This window comes from Lepisosteus oculatus, chromosome 18 (genome assembly GCF_040954835.1).
Source record: "Lepisosteus oculatus isolate fLepOcu1 chromosome 18, fLepOcu1.hap2, whole genome shotgun sequence".
Lineage (NCBI taxonomy): Eukaryota > Metazoa > Chordata > Actinopteri > Semionotiformes > Lepisosteidae > Lepisosteus > Lepisosteus oculatus.
In genome coordinates, this window is record NC_090713.1 from 8039962 (window position 1) to 8052224 (window position 12263).

Consider the following 12263-nt stretch of genomic DNA (forward strand, 5'->3'; position numbering starts at 1 on the left):
CCCAGATGCAGGGACTACATTTGCTTTGTAGATGACTACACAATCTAGCAATTCTAAAGGACTCTAAAAGGGCCCTTTTCCTCTTACCACAGGTTATTTTTATTGCTCAGATCCCCACTGCACCTACAGTCCAGACAAGATAGTTGTCATATATAATATTCCAATTATTTACAGTACAGCACATAAAGATATTCCTTTAACACAGTATTTCTACGAACACTCAGTCAGTACACAGAACACATGACATGACTTACTCCTAGAGCAGACCCAGAACCACAGTTTCCAGTACAAAAATGTCTCACAGTCAGACAGTGCCATGCTCTCAGATTAGGTCCAGTCAGTAACCTGGTGTGCCTCCTTACTTCACAGTGAAGAAACAGTTATGTTTTAGGCATCTTCCTCCATAACAGTGTAGCAGCAATGCTTAGTAATAAGACAGAATTAAGTGTTGCTCTGCTTTCCCAGTGGGGCCCTCTCTCTCATCTCTTGTCCAGCCACAGATAAACTATTCACATGCTCACTGACTTAGGAATGTAGTCTTCCTGATAAGGACAGCTCCCAAGATTGGGAGGTAACCAGTCATCATAAAGGATTGCAAAGGAACAAGTAATAGGTTTTATTCCATGTTGAACAGAGAAGAGAAAACACAACATTTTGGCTGTGAAGCCATCTTCACACATAACTATCTTGTCTGGTCTGTAACTCACATCTGAAGAAGGCTTCACAGCCAAAACATTGTGTTTTCTCTCTTCTCCTTTCAGCATGGAATAAACCTATTACTTGTTCCTTTGCAGACTATGCATGCTGATGCAGCTACCCACCTAAACTATCATAATAGATTGCCTACTTCTGGCACCTACAGTAAATGTCTACTCGAACCCTAAAAACATCTTATTATGGTTCTAGAGTCAGAGGTTATGGTCAGTCTTTTATCACGTTGACCAACAAATCAGGAACCTGCAGGGCATGGTAACAGCATATGCCTGGCAACCTGTCGACCAATTACCAGCCGTATTTCCCCCAGTTAAAAGGCACTGCACACAGCTCAGATTTGCTCTCCTCCATCCACTTTTGTGCTCAACTCAGACTCAGTCACGTGACTGCCAGTGCTGCGGACTGGGTGCGGGACTTGAAACTTTGTTCCAAGTGCTGAGACAGAGAGTAAGCCCGTACGTAGACAGAATTCTGCCCTAAGTCAGCCTGCAGCACCACTTTGTGAACTGCTAGCAAACAAGCGTATCATGCATGCCTGATCAATGGATCGAAATACAATTGGACTTTGTTAGCATTTGAATACTTTATTCAGAAGTAGCCGCTATGATATTTCTTCCACCTTACAAATATTGCCTATATTAGGCATTTTTTAAATCAGTGTCCAATGCTAAGTACTTGATTCATGCATTTATAAAATCAGGGCTCGATTTCTCCAACTCTTGACTCTAGGAGATCCCTAACTCTCTTCTCAACAAGTTGCAATATGTTAACAGTTCTGCAGCAAGACTACTAGCTCACACCAGACCCTGTCATCATATCACTCCGACATGTAATTATCTTCATAGGTAGCCTATAAAGTCACATATTCAACATAAGATCTTGTTACTGACTTACTTTCAAGGCTGTAAACAACCTGGCTCCATCATTACATCTCTGAACTCCTCCATGTTTACATTCCCCCTGGAGGCTCTGTTCAGTTGAGGCTGGTCCTCTACTCACTGTACCCGGGGCTAAAGTACTGAGTTGTGGTGACCGTGCCTTTTCAGTCGCTGCTCCAGTGTTGGGAAATTACCTTCCTCAGACTCTACGAGACACGACATCTTTAATTCTTTTCAAGTGTAGCCTTAAAATATACTATCTGACCAAGGTGTATGTCTATTTGCATAGATCTATAAAAATCTGTATGTAAAATATGAAATCACAAAAATCCTTGTTGTGCAAATAAGATAATACTGCTTCTCAGTGATATACAATAAACAGATAATTAAATATATACATATAATTTAAAAGATGACAAATTTATAAGTACAATAGTGGACATGAGGATAATAGAGTTGACATAAGCGTAATGTAATTCACAACAGTCATACAGTAATTTATTTCAAATTAATTAAATATCATTAATAACTAAAAGATGTTTTAAAAAAAGGAAAAACACATTTTCATATATGAGGGGATATATAATTAAAAAGTTAATTAAACAAAGAATAGAACAAATACTATAATTCCATAATAACATCATTAGTTGACAGTTTTCCAAAGAGAGAGAAACGATTGCAGCATTTGAACCATGTCACTGGATTTCTCAATTAGTTGACACAGCTCTTTAAGGATGTAATGTTATTTTCTAGACCACAAAAAGCCCTCCAGAAGACACTCATTTCTCTAAATCCAATGACAAATTGTGAGGACCACATTGTCTTTTTGGGGTATTAAAATATTTTGTTCTCTGAAAAATATATAACAAAAACATATACAGTATTTGTATCTAAATTTTGCAAGTCTCTGCTTGGTGCATTGGCTGTAAGATTCAGGCATTCCTTATAAGAGGTCAGGGACTGTCAGCACCAAATTTCTTCTCCTATCCCACTACCACTAACCTCTAAGGCCAGGTTTGTCTTGGCAAGATATTTCTGACTGGTGAGTAACTGCAGAAAACTGCACTAAACAACATCACAGCCTCACTGGGGACTATTCAGCTTGCATACCTCTCTAGACATAGTGAAGACCCTGGGTGCCCAACCTTTTTTAATGTAAGATCTACTTTTTAATTCCAGTCCAGTATGATCTACCTGTGTGGATTTGGAGCTCTGATATGGGGAAAACAGACTGTGGGCACATCAGTACAATAATGATACCCATCACTAAAATGACAGCAAATAAAAGCAAGTGACTAATGCTACAGTGAACATGTTCCCCATTTTAGGACAAAGAATATCCTACTTTAATGTGATCATTGGCACTGAGAAGCAACTGCTAGTTTTTCATAGTCAGGGCAGTAGCAGCTGGATGCGAATCTCAGGCAGACCAGAAGGTGTTCATCTGTCAAAGTAGATCTGTACTTTGATGTAATAATTTTAATGTGAGAGAATGCAGACTCACACAAATAAGGCGATTCCAAAAAAGCAGACAAGTAAAAGGCACATCTTCTTATGTTGAGATATTTCTCCTCCAACAGCAGCTCCCAGAACTCCCTCTTCATCTCCCTTAGTTGCCCTGGCTTTCATCTAACTGGCATTTTGCAGAGTGAGAATCTACTTCTCCACTGCTGTTGTGTCGAGGTGAAAGAGTGATCCCACTTTGAGAGGCTATATCATCCACATCTAAATCTGGGCATAATGGGAAGCACATGTGTGAGGCAACAGGCTCCAGAAATGTCGGTGAAATGTGTGTGGAACTCGGATGAGAGCCCCTGAACTTGTTCAATGTAACATGCTGCCAAGCTGTGCTGTATCTTTGCCCTGATGCTCGAGCTCTGAATGCATATCATTAATGTAGCACAGGTCTTGGCACTGTTGCTTACTGGAGAGCACTTGTAATTTTCTATTGAACGTGTTGACACTGTTGATTATGTCGATGGCATTTTTATTTTGTCCCTGCAGCTCAACATTCAGCTTATTCAGGCCAGCATATTTAGACGACTTGAGAAACAGTTCTCTGAACCTCATCACAAATGTACCTCTGCTGAGACATTGCATGTCAGTGTGCAGCAACAAGTCTATGTGGTCTGCGTCTGCCTCCTCCAGGTGGACATCACAATGTCCATTATGTCTCTCATAAAATCTTCCCACACAATACTTGCTGATGAATTATGCAGTGATAATGAATAAAATCCAGAAAAGTTTCACTGTTTGCACAGTGCAATGAATCCACTGGTGCAGCCAGCCATCGCCGGTGCTCTTTCACCATTGCTTCACATCGCCTTGTTACAGTATTTCTTCACAATTGAATGTCCTTGATGGCAGCTGAGATTTCATTTTTTTTAAACTCCAAACAGTAAGTTAGCTGCCTCAGCACATGCTTCTTTTATGACCTCTCCATCGCTGAATTACTTTTTGTGTTTATCACAGAGCGATGCAATGATTTCCGCTTTTCACTCTTGTATTGGACCTTGTGAAAACCGACTCCTGTGCTGCTAGTTGAGATTTTAACTCTTCCACTTTTCTTTTCCGTAGCTCACTTTTAGCAGGAAAGTCCACATCATACATTTTGTGTGGAGTTTTGAAATGTTGTTCTATGTTTCCCTTTCTTTCGTGTAGACGCTAGCATTGCAGATTAGACACACAAACTTTGAATGCAAAAGTACAAAAAAATAATCATGCTCCCATTCCCTGTGGTAATGGTAAGTTTCCATTCTTTATGCTTCACTCATTTTTGCTCAAGCACAACAACTATCAAATAGGCAACAAACTTATCAAACTGTTGGTGAATTTATCATGGCCAGACTGTTTCGCACCTTATGCATTGTAGCAGATGTAGGGTGGGTTTGGAAGTAACACACTTTTTTTATTTACACAGCTCCATCAGCCAGCAACCAGGTAACAGACACTTTTACAACCTACTCGACAAGGGTTAAACACACAAAAGGGCAGTAAAATGTATGAGATTATATGCATAGAATGCATTGAATGGATGATTGGGCTATTGAAAAAAGTAAATAGTCAGATTTTTCACCAAACATTCTTGAGATCAACCGCCAAGCACTCCAGTCGTTCGTGATCTACAGGCTGGGCACTTACTAGGTAGTCTTAATTAAGTGTTTGCCCTCATTGTTTAGTGATATCACATATGCATTAGAGAATGTTAAATAGTTAGGTCTTAATCCACATTGGTATAACTAGCATATAACAATATGTGCATGAAACCATTTGCGGGTGAGCCCTGTCCTGTCAAGTAATTATATAGACACCAAAGTGTAGAAATGTTAGGAACATTGAAAGAGTTTAAGAAAGTGAAAATTGCTGTTATTGTTGTTTCACATACTGTAAGCTGTATGAAATATGTCATTAAGCAAAACTTTAATCCCGAACATATTCAAGTAATGAAAGCTTCTCCAAAGCCAATGATTGTGATGAAAGTGTGACACGAGGAACAGTGCCCTTAATGATTAATGATTAAACATCTTGAAATGATAATCAATACTGAAAGTGAAAATAAAAGTTTCATGTTTAGCAGTCATCTCCTGATTGGTTCTCTGTGTTTTCTATAAATATATGTGACCTGAAGCCAAGGTTTAAATCACTATCTTTTTTTTCGGCTGACCAGACCAGAGCCTTTCTTTGAAACTGGTAAGAAAAAGATTTTTTTATCCATAAATTTATAAACAAATGTAAACATTAACATAAACATTAATGTATTTTTATGTAAACATCTGCATCAATGCTGTACTTAAACTGTTTTGCATTGTAACAACAGAATAACAGATATACCTTTTTAAAGCAGGTCTAGATTACTAGATAATAATTTAATATTAGATACATTAAATTCTTTACTTTTTTATTTGTAATTACTTTTCTCAGTTAAATACATCATGGTTCCATGCTGTAACACAATAATGTGTGAAAAGTTCCATGGGAGTGAATACATTCTAGGCACTGTACTGTATATCTGACTCTCATATATCAGCCTCTCTCACCTACGGTCTGAACCTCAGAGTGCCTTCTTTCTTACCAAAAACTCAAACACACATTGAAATCTACCTCTACCTCACATGTCAAAACACTCCCCATCATTTTTCTATCCTTTAATTATTCTGTTGGTGTATGTTTTTGCACATCTGATGTTGTTTTGGACATTACCTGTTACCTTTTGTTGTTTTGCACATTGCCTGGTGTTTTTTTGCACACTGCCTGTTGTCTCGGTCTTTCTTTTATTATACAAATGTATTGTTGTTATTTTGTACTACTTATCGTCTGAGAGCTAGCTAAATAGCATTTCGTTATACCATATATCTGTATATGTATATGAGTATAATGACAATAAACTTTTGCCACTCATCAACACCAGTATAACCATTAGTATAAAGCAGATTTGAGCATCATCAGCATAGAAATTATAATTTAGACCTTTTTATGTAATCTTAATAGTTAGCCAAGTGGGAACAGGTAAATGAGGAATAGCAGGGGGTCCCAAATCAATTCCTGAGGTACATGTCATGTAATTACTGAATTACATTATTACAATGATTAAATGGTACAGTATAAGTATTGACATGTATGCAGTAAACAGTAAACTTATGTTACTCTCCTCTACATATATAATAAAACATTTAAGTTCTTGTATATATTAGCATGTTAGAAAATATAAGTTTTTGATGAATATACTGTAGAAATATGAGGATATTCTTTGAGTATTATAGCTTTTTTTAATTAGACACCAGTGTTTATCCAAATTTCCTAACATGTTATTCCAACTTATGCTCTTCTAACTCCCTCAAAACAACCAGACAACACTCAAGTTACAGTGATGTGAAATCTTAACACACTTGGACACATGGATTATAATAAATGTCACAAAATTGATGCTGATTGAATGTTCCATGCATGTTTCTATTTCCATACAGAAATGGGTAGTTCTAAATCAAAACCAGGTAAGATTAATCTTTTATACATAATCTACAAATAAAAAGTTAGCTGAAAAATATTGTTTCTAATTTTTATTTTTCATTGTTGAGTTAACCATTACTTGTTCCCTGAGTATAGACAGTGTGACTAAAATGAGGAAAAGGGAATGGCATTAACTACTACCATGGACTTCACAGTGCCCTAAGAAACTTCAGATTCCCTGAAACACAAGCAGAATTCCTGGACTTCAGGAATTTAGGAATATTTCAAGAACATGAAAGAGGCTTTTATTCTCTTTGGCCTGCAATTAGCAATGGCATTTGCCCTGAGGCTGTAGGACCTAAGGAGGTCAAAAGTTGATCTTTTTCCTCTCTGAAATTCAAGCTGACCTTGTGTAAAACTAGTTGTGTTTCTTAGGTTGATTTCCAAACTGAACTGACTTAATTGAAATATATCCCACAGCTACATTGCATTCCTTGGCCTAACATTCACAGCTGTAATATTTTCCATTTCTCTGGGACACAAGGATAGCAGTGCTGGACCAATTTCTCTAATAAATTGAAACCAAGGTCCTGGACCATAGCTTGGATTTGGGCATTAATGCATTAATGCATGTAGGGCACAGAAAGGTCAGTTTGTTTGCAAAAAAGGAGGAACAAAAGTGCCATTTTCATCTTCTTAACCCCTGTGCCTTGCAGCCCAACTCTCAACAAGCTCTTCCAGGAGGATAAGCTAGATTGAACAGGCCAGTTTCTCTGAGCCCTCTGTGAAACTAACCTCTTTACACCATTTTAGTGAACAGGGGTTTTAATATACTGTAATAAAAATTCTGATGGTAAATTGTGAGAGTACTTTTTAGGAACCAATCGAACATAATATAATATAAAAGAAAGGAACACAGGTCTTGTAGCATAAAATCCTCTGCTCAATTTAGAAACCAGAAACGACAACCTTTTACAACACATTTGTGCACTCGTCATTTTACACAATAGCAGCTTGAATAGTTTTAGGTTGAGATGTCCTTAGTATTTTGCCAAGAACAGTTTTGGAATCTTCTGTAAGAAAAACAGAATACACGACTGTCAATTTGCCAGGTGAGATGGAGGGAGCTTTAGATAACCCTGTCATTGGATAGGTTCCATCTTTTAAGATACCACATCACAAGTTGTTGACTGGCTGAGATGCAATCAGGTATAGTTCTGGACTTTTAACCATTGCTCCATGGAAGGCGTTTTACAATATCACCAGGATGTTAACTGCAATACACACTGTAGACAATTCCTTGACAGATGCTATGGCTCTCAACCTGGAACATGTGGGTAATTCTGTTTGTCTGGCCTTGTGCTGCTGATCATAAAACCCTCTGTGCTTTTTACATGAACATCAACCTGTTTGGTACAAAATGTTTCATACCACTGCTCTTCAGAAACTGTTTGGCAGTAAAACAAGAGTCTGGGGAGTTACTGTACCTGGAAGCATTCAGACCCAGTTAATTTTAAAAGTAGTATTGTTTCATGAAACCAATCCTAACTGAATTTAACACACATAATTGTTTTTTAATACAGAAAAGCATCATTCCCCCCCAACACCACCACCAAATCCAGGTAAGGTTCGTATTTCATACATAATCTACAAACAAATATGAGACAAAAGGTGGCTCAGCAGGCCAAAATATTATTTCTTTTTGTCTACTTTTAACAATTACTTGTTTCACCATGGAGTTAATCATTACTTTAAAAAGTAATGCACTTATCCTACAGTATGAAGTGAAAGACAAGCTTGTCACTTTATTAAACAAAAACAAAAAACAGTTTATACTATCCCTGTGATATGTTGCTCTTTTATCAGAGATCATATAAAAGGTTGCTTGGATTGTTTCCGTGAGTGGGATTGTCTTGGAATGAGTTTGATCAAACAATTGTGTGCACATCATACCCACCCCCTTACACAGCCCATATAACTAAAGTGAGGAAAAGGAAATAGCATTGGGTTTCATTGTGTTCTGAAAACCTAAGAGAGAGGCACCAGACTGCTTGGTCAAGGCACACAGATTATTAGAAATCCTTAATAACACTTCATTCTCAGTGGAATAGTACACCTTGTCCCTACACCCTCCAGCTACCCTCCCTACCTAGAAAACCTCCACCCATACTGCATTAAACAGTTACTCCAATGGAAACAATCCCAAAGCCCAGAGTCAACCCCCTGCTGCCATGTTCATCAGTACATTTTTATCTATAGTCTATATACTGTAATAATGTGCTATACTGCACATTGCCCACCCATTAAATAAGCTCATCTATTCGCGGCATGGGATAAGCATCGAACACTGAGGTTTCATTTCATTTTTGAAAGTTATAGTAAAACCTAATTGTTCTGTCTGGCTTTGGAACCAAATACAATTGGTTAGGCCCACTCACTATGAAACTACCATTGCTAACATTTGCTCTACATTCTCTTAATAATCTTTCTTATTGCTTTGGGAATGCGGTAAGTGGAGACTATACATTTTTCTCTGGTTCCATGATGATGTGTGTTACGTTTCCAGCTTCTCATACTGCCACTTTAAGAAGGCGCAGACCTTTCCAAAGTACCTGACCACTCACCTGTTTCGTTCGATCCTCACATTCTCTGCATTTCTCTGTTTTAGGAAACCTTAGTCATTCACCTTTTGCTCAGTATTTTTGGAAGTTCTCTCCTAGTACTCAACGCTTCTCTTCGTCTCGTTTGGTCTCGTTTCCCCTGGCTTACGGATTGCTTTTCTCCTCAGGCCTTGATTCTTGGATTACGCTTATTGGCTTGCTGTTTTGGTTTTGCTTTATTGGTATTCGTACTCTTCAACTTTCTGGCTCCCTGGTTTATGACTTTGTTTTGTGTTTCCCTTCGGTTTTGAACTTTTGGACTGGTTTCAGGCTTACGGCATTAGAACACGGTTACACTACTCCGCGCAGGATTCTTCACGATCTACCTGGCTACTTTAACAATGTGATGTTGAATAAAGTGGTTTCTTCCTGGCATTCTGGAAAATACATATTTATTCTGGGACAGGAACTCCTGCAAGTCTTGTCTCTGGTTTGGAGCTACTGTTAGTCTCCCTTGGCTACTGGATCAGTGCCTTCTTCTAGAGGATCAAGGACAAACTGGACAGTGAGGATTCTGTCCCATGCCATTCCTTCAACAAATTAATGTGATAGATTTGAAATTGGCTTCTTTTTTAATTTTAATTTTATAATTAACAGGACATTACCTGTTACCTTTTGTTGTTTTGCACATTGCCTGGTGTTTTTTTGCACACTGCCTGTTGTCTCGGTCTTTCTTTTATTATACAAATGTATTGTTGTTATTTTGTACTACTTATCGTCTGAGAGCTAGCTAAATAGCATTTCGTTATACCATATATCTGTATATGTATATGAGTATAATGACAATAAACTTTTGCCACTCATCAACACCAGTATAACCATTAGTATAAAGCAGATTTGAGCATCATCAGCATAGAAATTATAATTTAGACCTTTTTATGTAATCTTAATAGTTAGCCAAGTGGGAACAGGTAAATGAGGAATAGCAGGGGGTCCCAAATCAATTCCTGAGGTACATGTCATGTAATTACTGAATTACATTATTACAATGATTAAATGGTACAGTATAAGTATTGACATGTATGCAGTAAACAGTAAACTTATGTTACTCTCCTCTACATATATAATAAAACATTTAAGTTCTTGTATATATTAGCATGTTAGAAAATATAAGTTTTTGATGAATATACTGTAGAAATATGAGGATATTCTTTGAGTATTATAGCTTTTTTTAATTAGACACCAGTGTTTATCCAAATTTCCTAACATGTTATTCCAACTTATGCTCTTCTAACTCCCTCAAAACAACCAGACAACACTCAAGTTACAGTGATGTGAAATCTTAACACACTTGGACACATGGATTATAATAAATGTCACAAAATTGATGCTGATTGAATGTTCCATGCATGTTTCTATTTCCATACAGAAATGGGTAGTTCTAAATCAAAACCAGGTAAGATTAATCTTTTATACATAATCTACAAATAAAAAGTTAGCTGAAAAATATTGTTTCTAATTTTTATTTTTCATTGTTGAGTTAACCATTACTTGTTCCCTGAGTATAGACAGTGTGACTAAAATGAGGAAAAGGGAATGGCATTAACTACTACCATGGACTTCACAGTGCCCTAAGAAACTTCAGATTCCCTGAAACACAAGCAGAATTCCTGGACTTCAGGAATTTAGGAATATTTCAAGAACATGAAAGAGGCTTTTATTCTCTTTGGCCTGCAATTAGCAATGGCATTTGCCCTGAGGCTGTAGGACCTAAGGAGGTCAAAAGTTGATCTTTTTCCTCTCTGAAATTCAAGCTGACCTTGTGTAAAACTAGTTGTGTTTCTTAGGTTGATTTCCAAACTGAACTGACTTAATTGAAATATATCCCACAGCTACATTGCATTCCTTGGCCTAACATTCACAGCTGTAATATTTTCCATTTCTCTGGGACACAAGGATAGCAGTGCTGGACCAATTTCTCTAATAAATTGAAACCAAGGTCCTGGACCATAGCTTGGATTTGGGCATTAATGCATTAATGCATGTAGGGCAAAGAAAGTTCAGTTTGTTTGCAAAAAAGGAGGAACAAAAGTGCCATTTTCATCTTCTTAACCCCTGTGCCTTGCAGCCCAACTCTCAACAAGCTCTTCCAGGAGGATAAGCTAGATTGAACAGGCCAGTTTCTCTGAGCCCTCTGTGAAACTAACCTCTTTACACCATTTTAGTGAACAGGGGTTTTAATATACTGTAATAAAAATTCTGATGGTAAATTGTGAGAGTACTTTTTAGGAACCAATCGAACATAATATAAAATAAAAGAAAGGAACACAGGTCTTGTAGCATAAAATCCTCTGCTCAATTTAGAAACCAGAAACGACAACCTTTTACAACACATTTGTGCACTCGTCATTTTACACAATAGCAGCTTGAATAGTTTTAGGTTGAGATGTCCTTAGTATTTTGCCAAGAACAGTTTTGGAATCTTCTGTAAGAAAAACAGAATACACGACTGTCAATTTGCCAGGTGAGATGGAGGGAGCTTTAGATAACCCTGTCATTGGATAGGTTCCATCTTTTAAGATACCACATCACAAGTTGTTGATTGGCTGAGATGCAATCAGGTATAGTTCTGGACTTTTAACCATTGCTCCATGGAAGGCGTTTTACAATATCACCAGGATGTTAACTGCAATACACACTGTAGACAATTCCTTGACAGATGCTATGGCTCTCAACCTGGAACATGTGGGTAATTCTGTTTGTCTGGCCTTGTGCTGCTGATCATAAAACCCTCTGTGCTTTTTACATGAACATCAACCTGTTTGGTACAAAATGTTTCATACCACTGCTCTTCAGAAACTGTTTGGCAGTAAAACAAGAGTCTGGGGAGTTATTGTACCTGGAAGCATTCAGACCCAGTTAATTTTAAAAGTAGTATTGTTTCATGAAACCAATCCTAACTGAATTTAACACACATAATTGTTTTTTAATACAGAAAAGCATCATTCCCCCCCAGCACCACCACCAAATCCAGGTAAGGTTCATATTTCATACATAATCTACAAACAAATATGAGACAAAAGGTGGCTCAGCAGGCCAAAATATTATTTCTTTTTGTCTACTT

At 37.5% G+C, this 12263-nt stretch overlaps 1 long non-coding RNA gene across 2 annotated transcripts; it reads left to right on the top strand.

The window, feature by feature from the left end:
- The first annotated feature begins 4841 nt into the window (after positions 1 to 4841).
- Positions 4842 to 12180, top strand: LOC138224078 (uncharacterized). 2 transcript variants are annotated; one of them, XR_011182434.1, is made up of 5 exons: positions 4842 to 5282; positions 6557 to 6583; positions 8123 to 8161; positions 10569 to 10595; positions 12135 to 12178. It is a non-coding gene; the product is annotated as an uncharacterized lncRNA (long non-coding RNA). The 2 variants fall into 2 exon arrangements; XR_011182433.1 differs by lacking the exon at positions 10569 to 10595 and having other exon boundaries at positions 4853 to 5282; positions 12135 to 12180.
- The last annotated feature ends 83 nt before the right edge of the window (positions 12181 to 12263 follow it).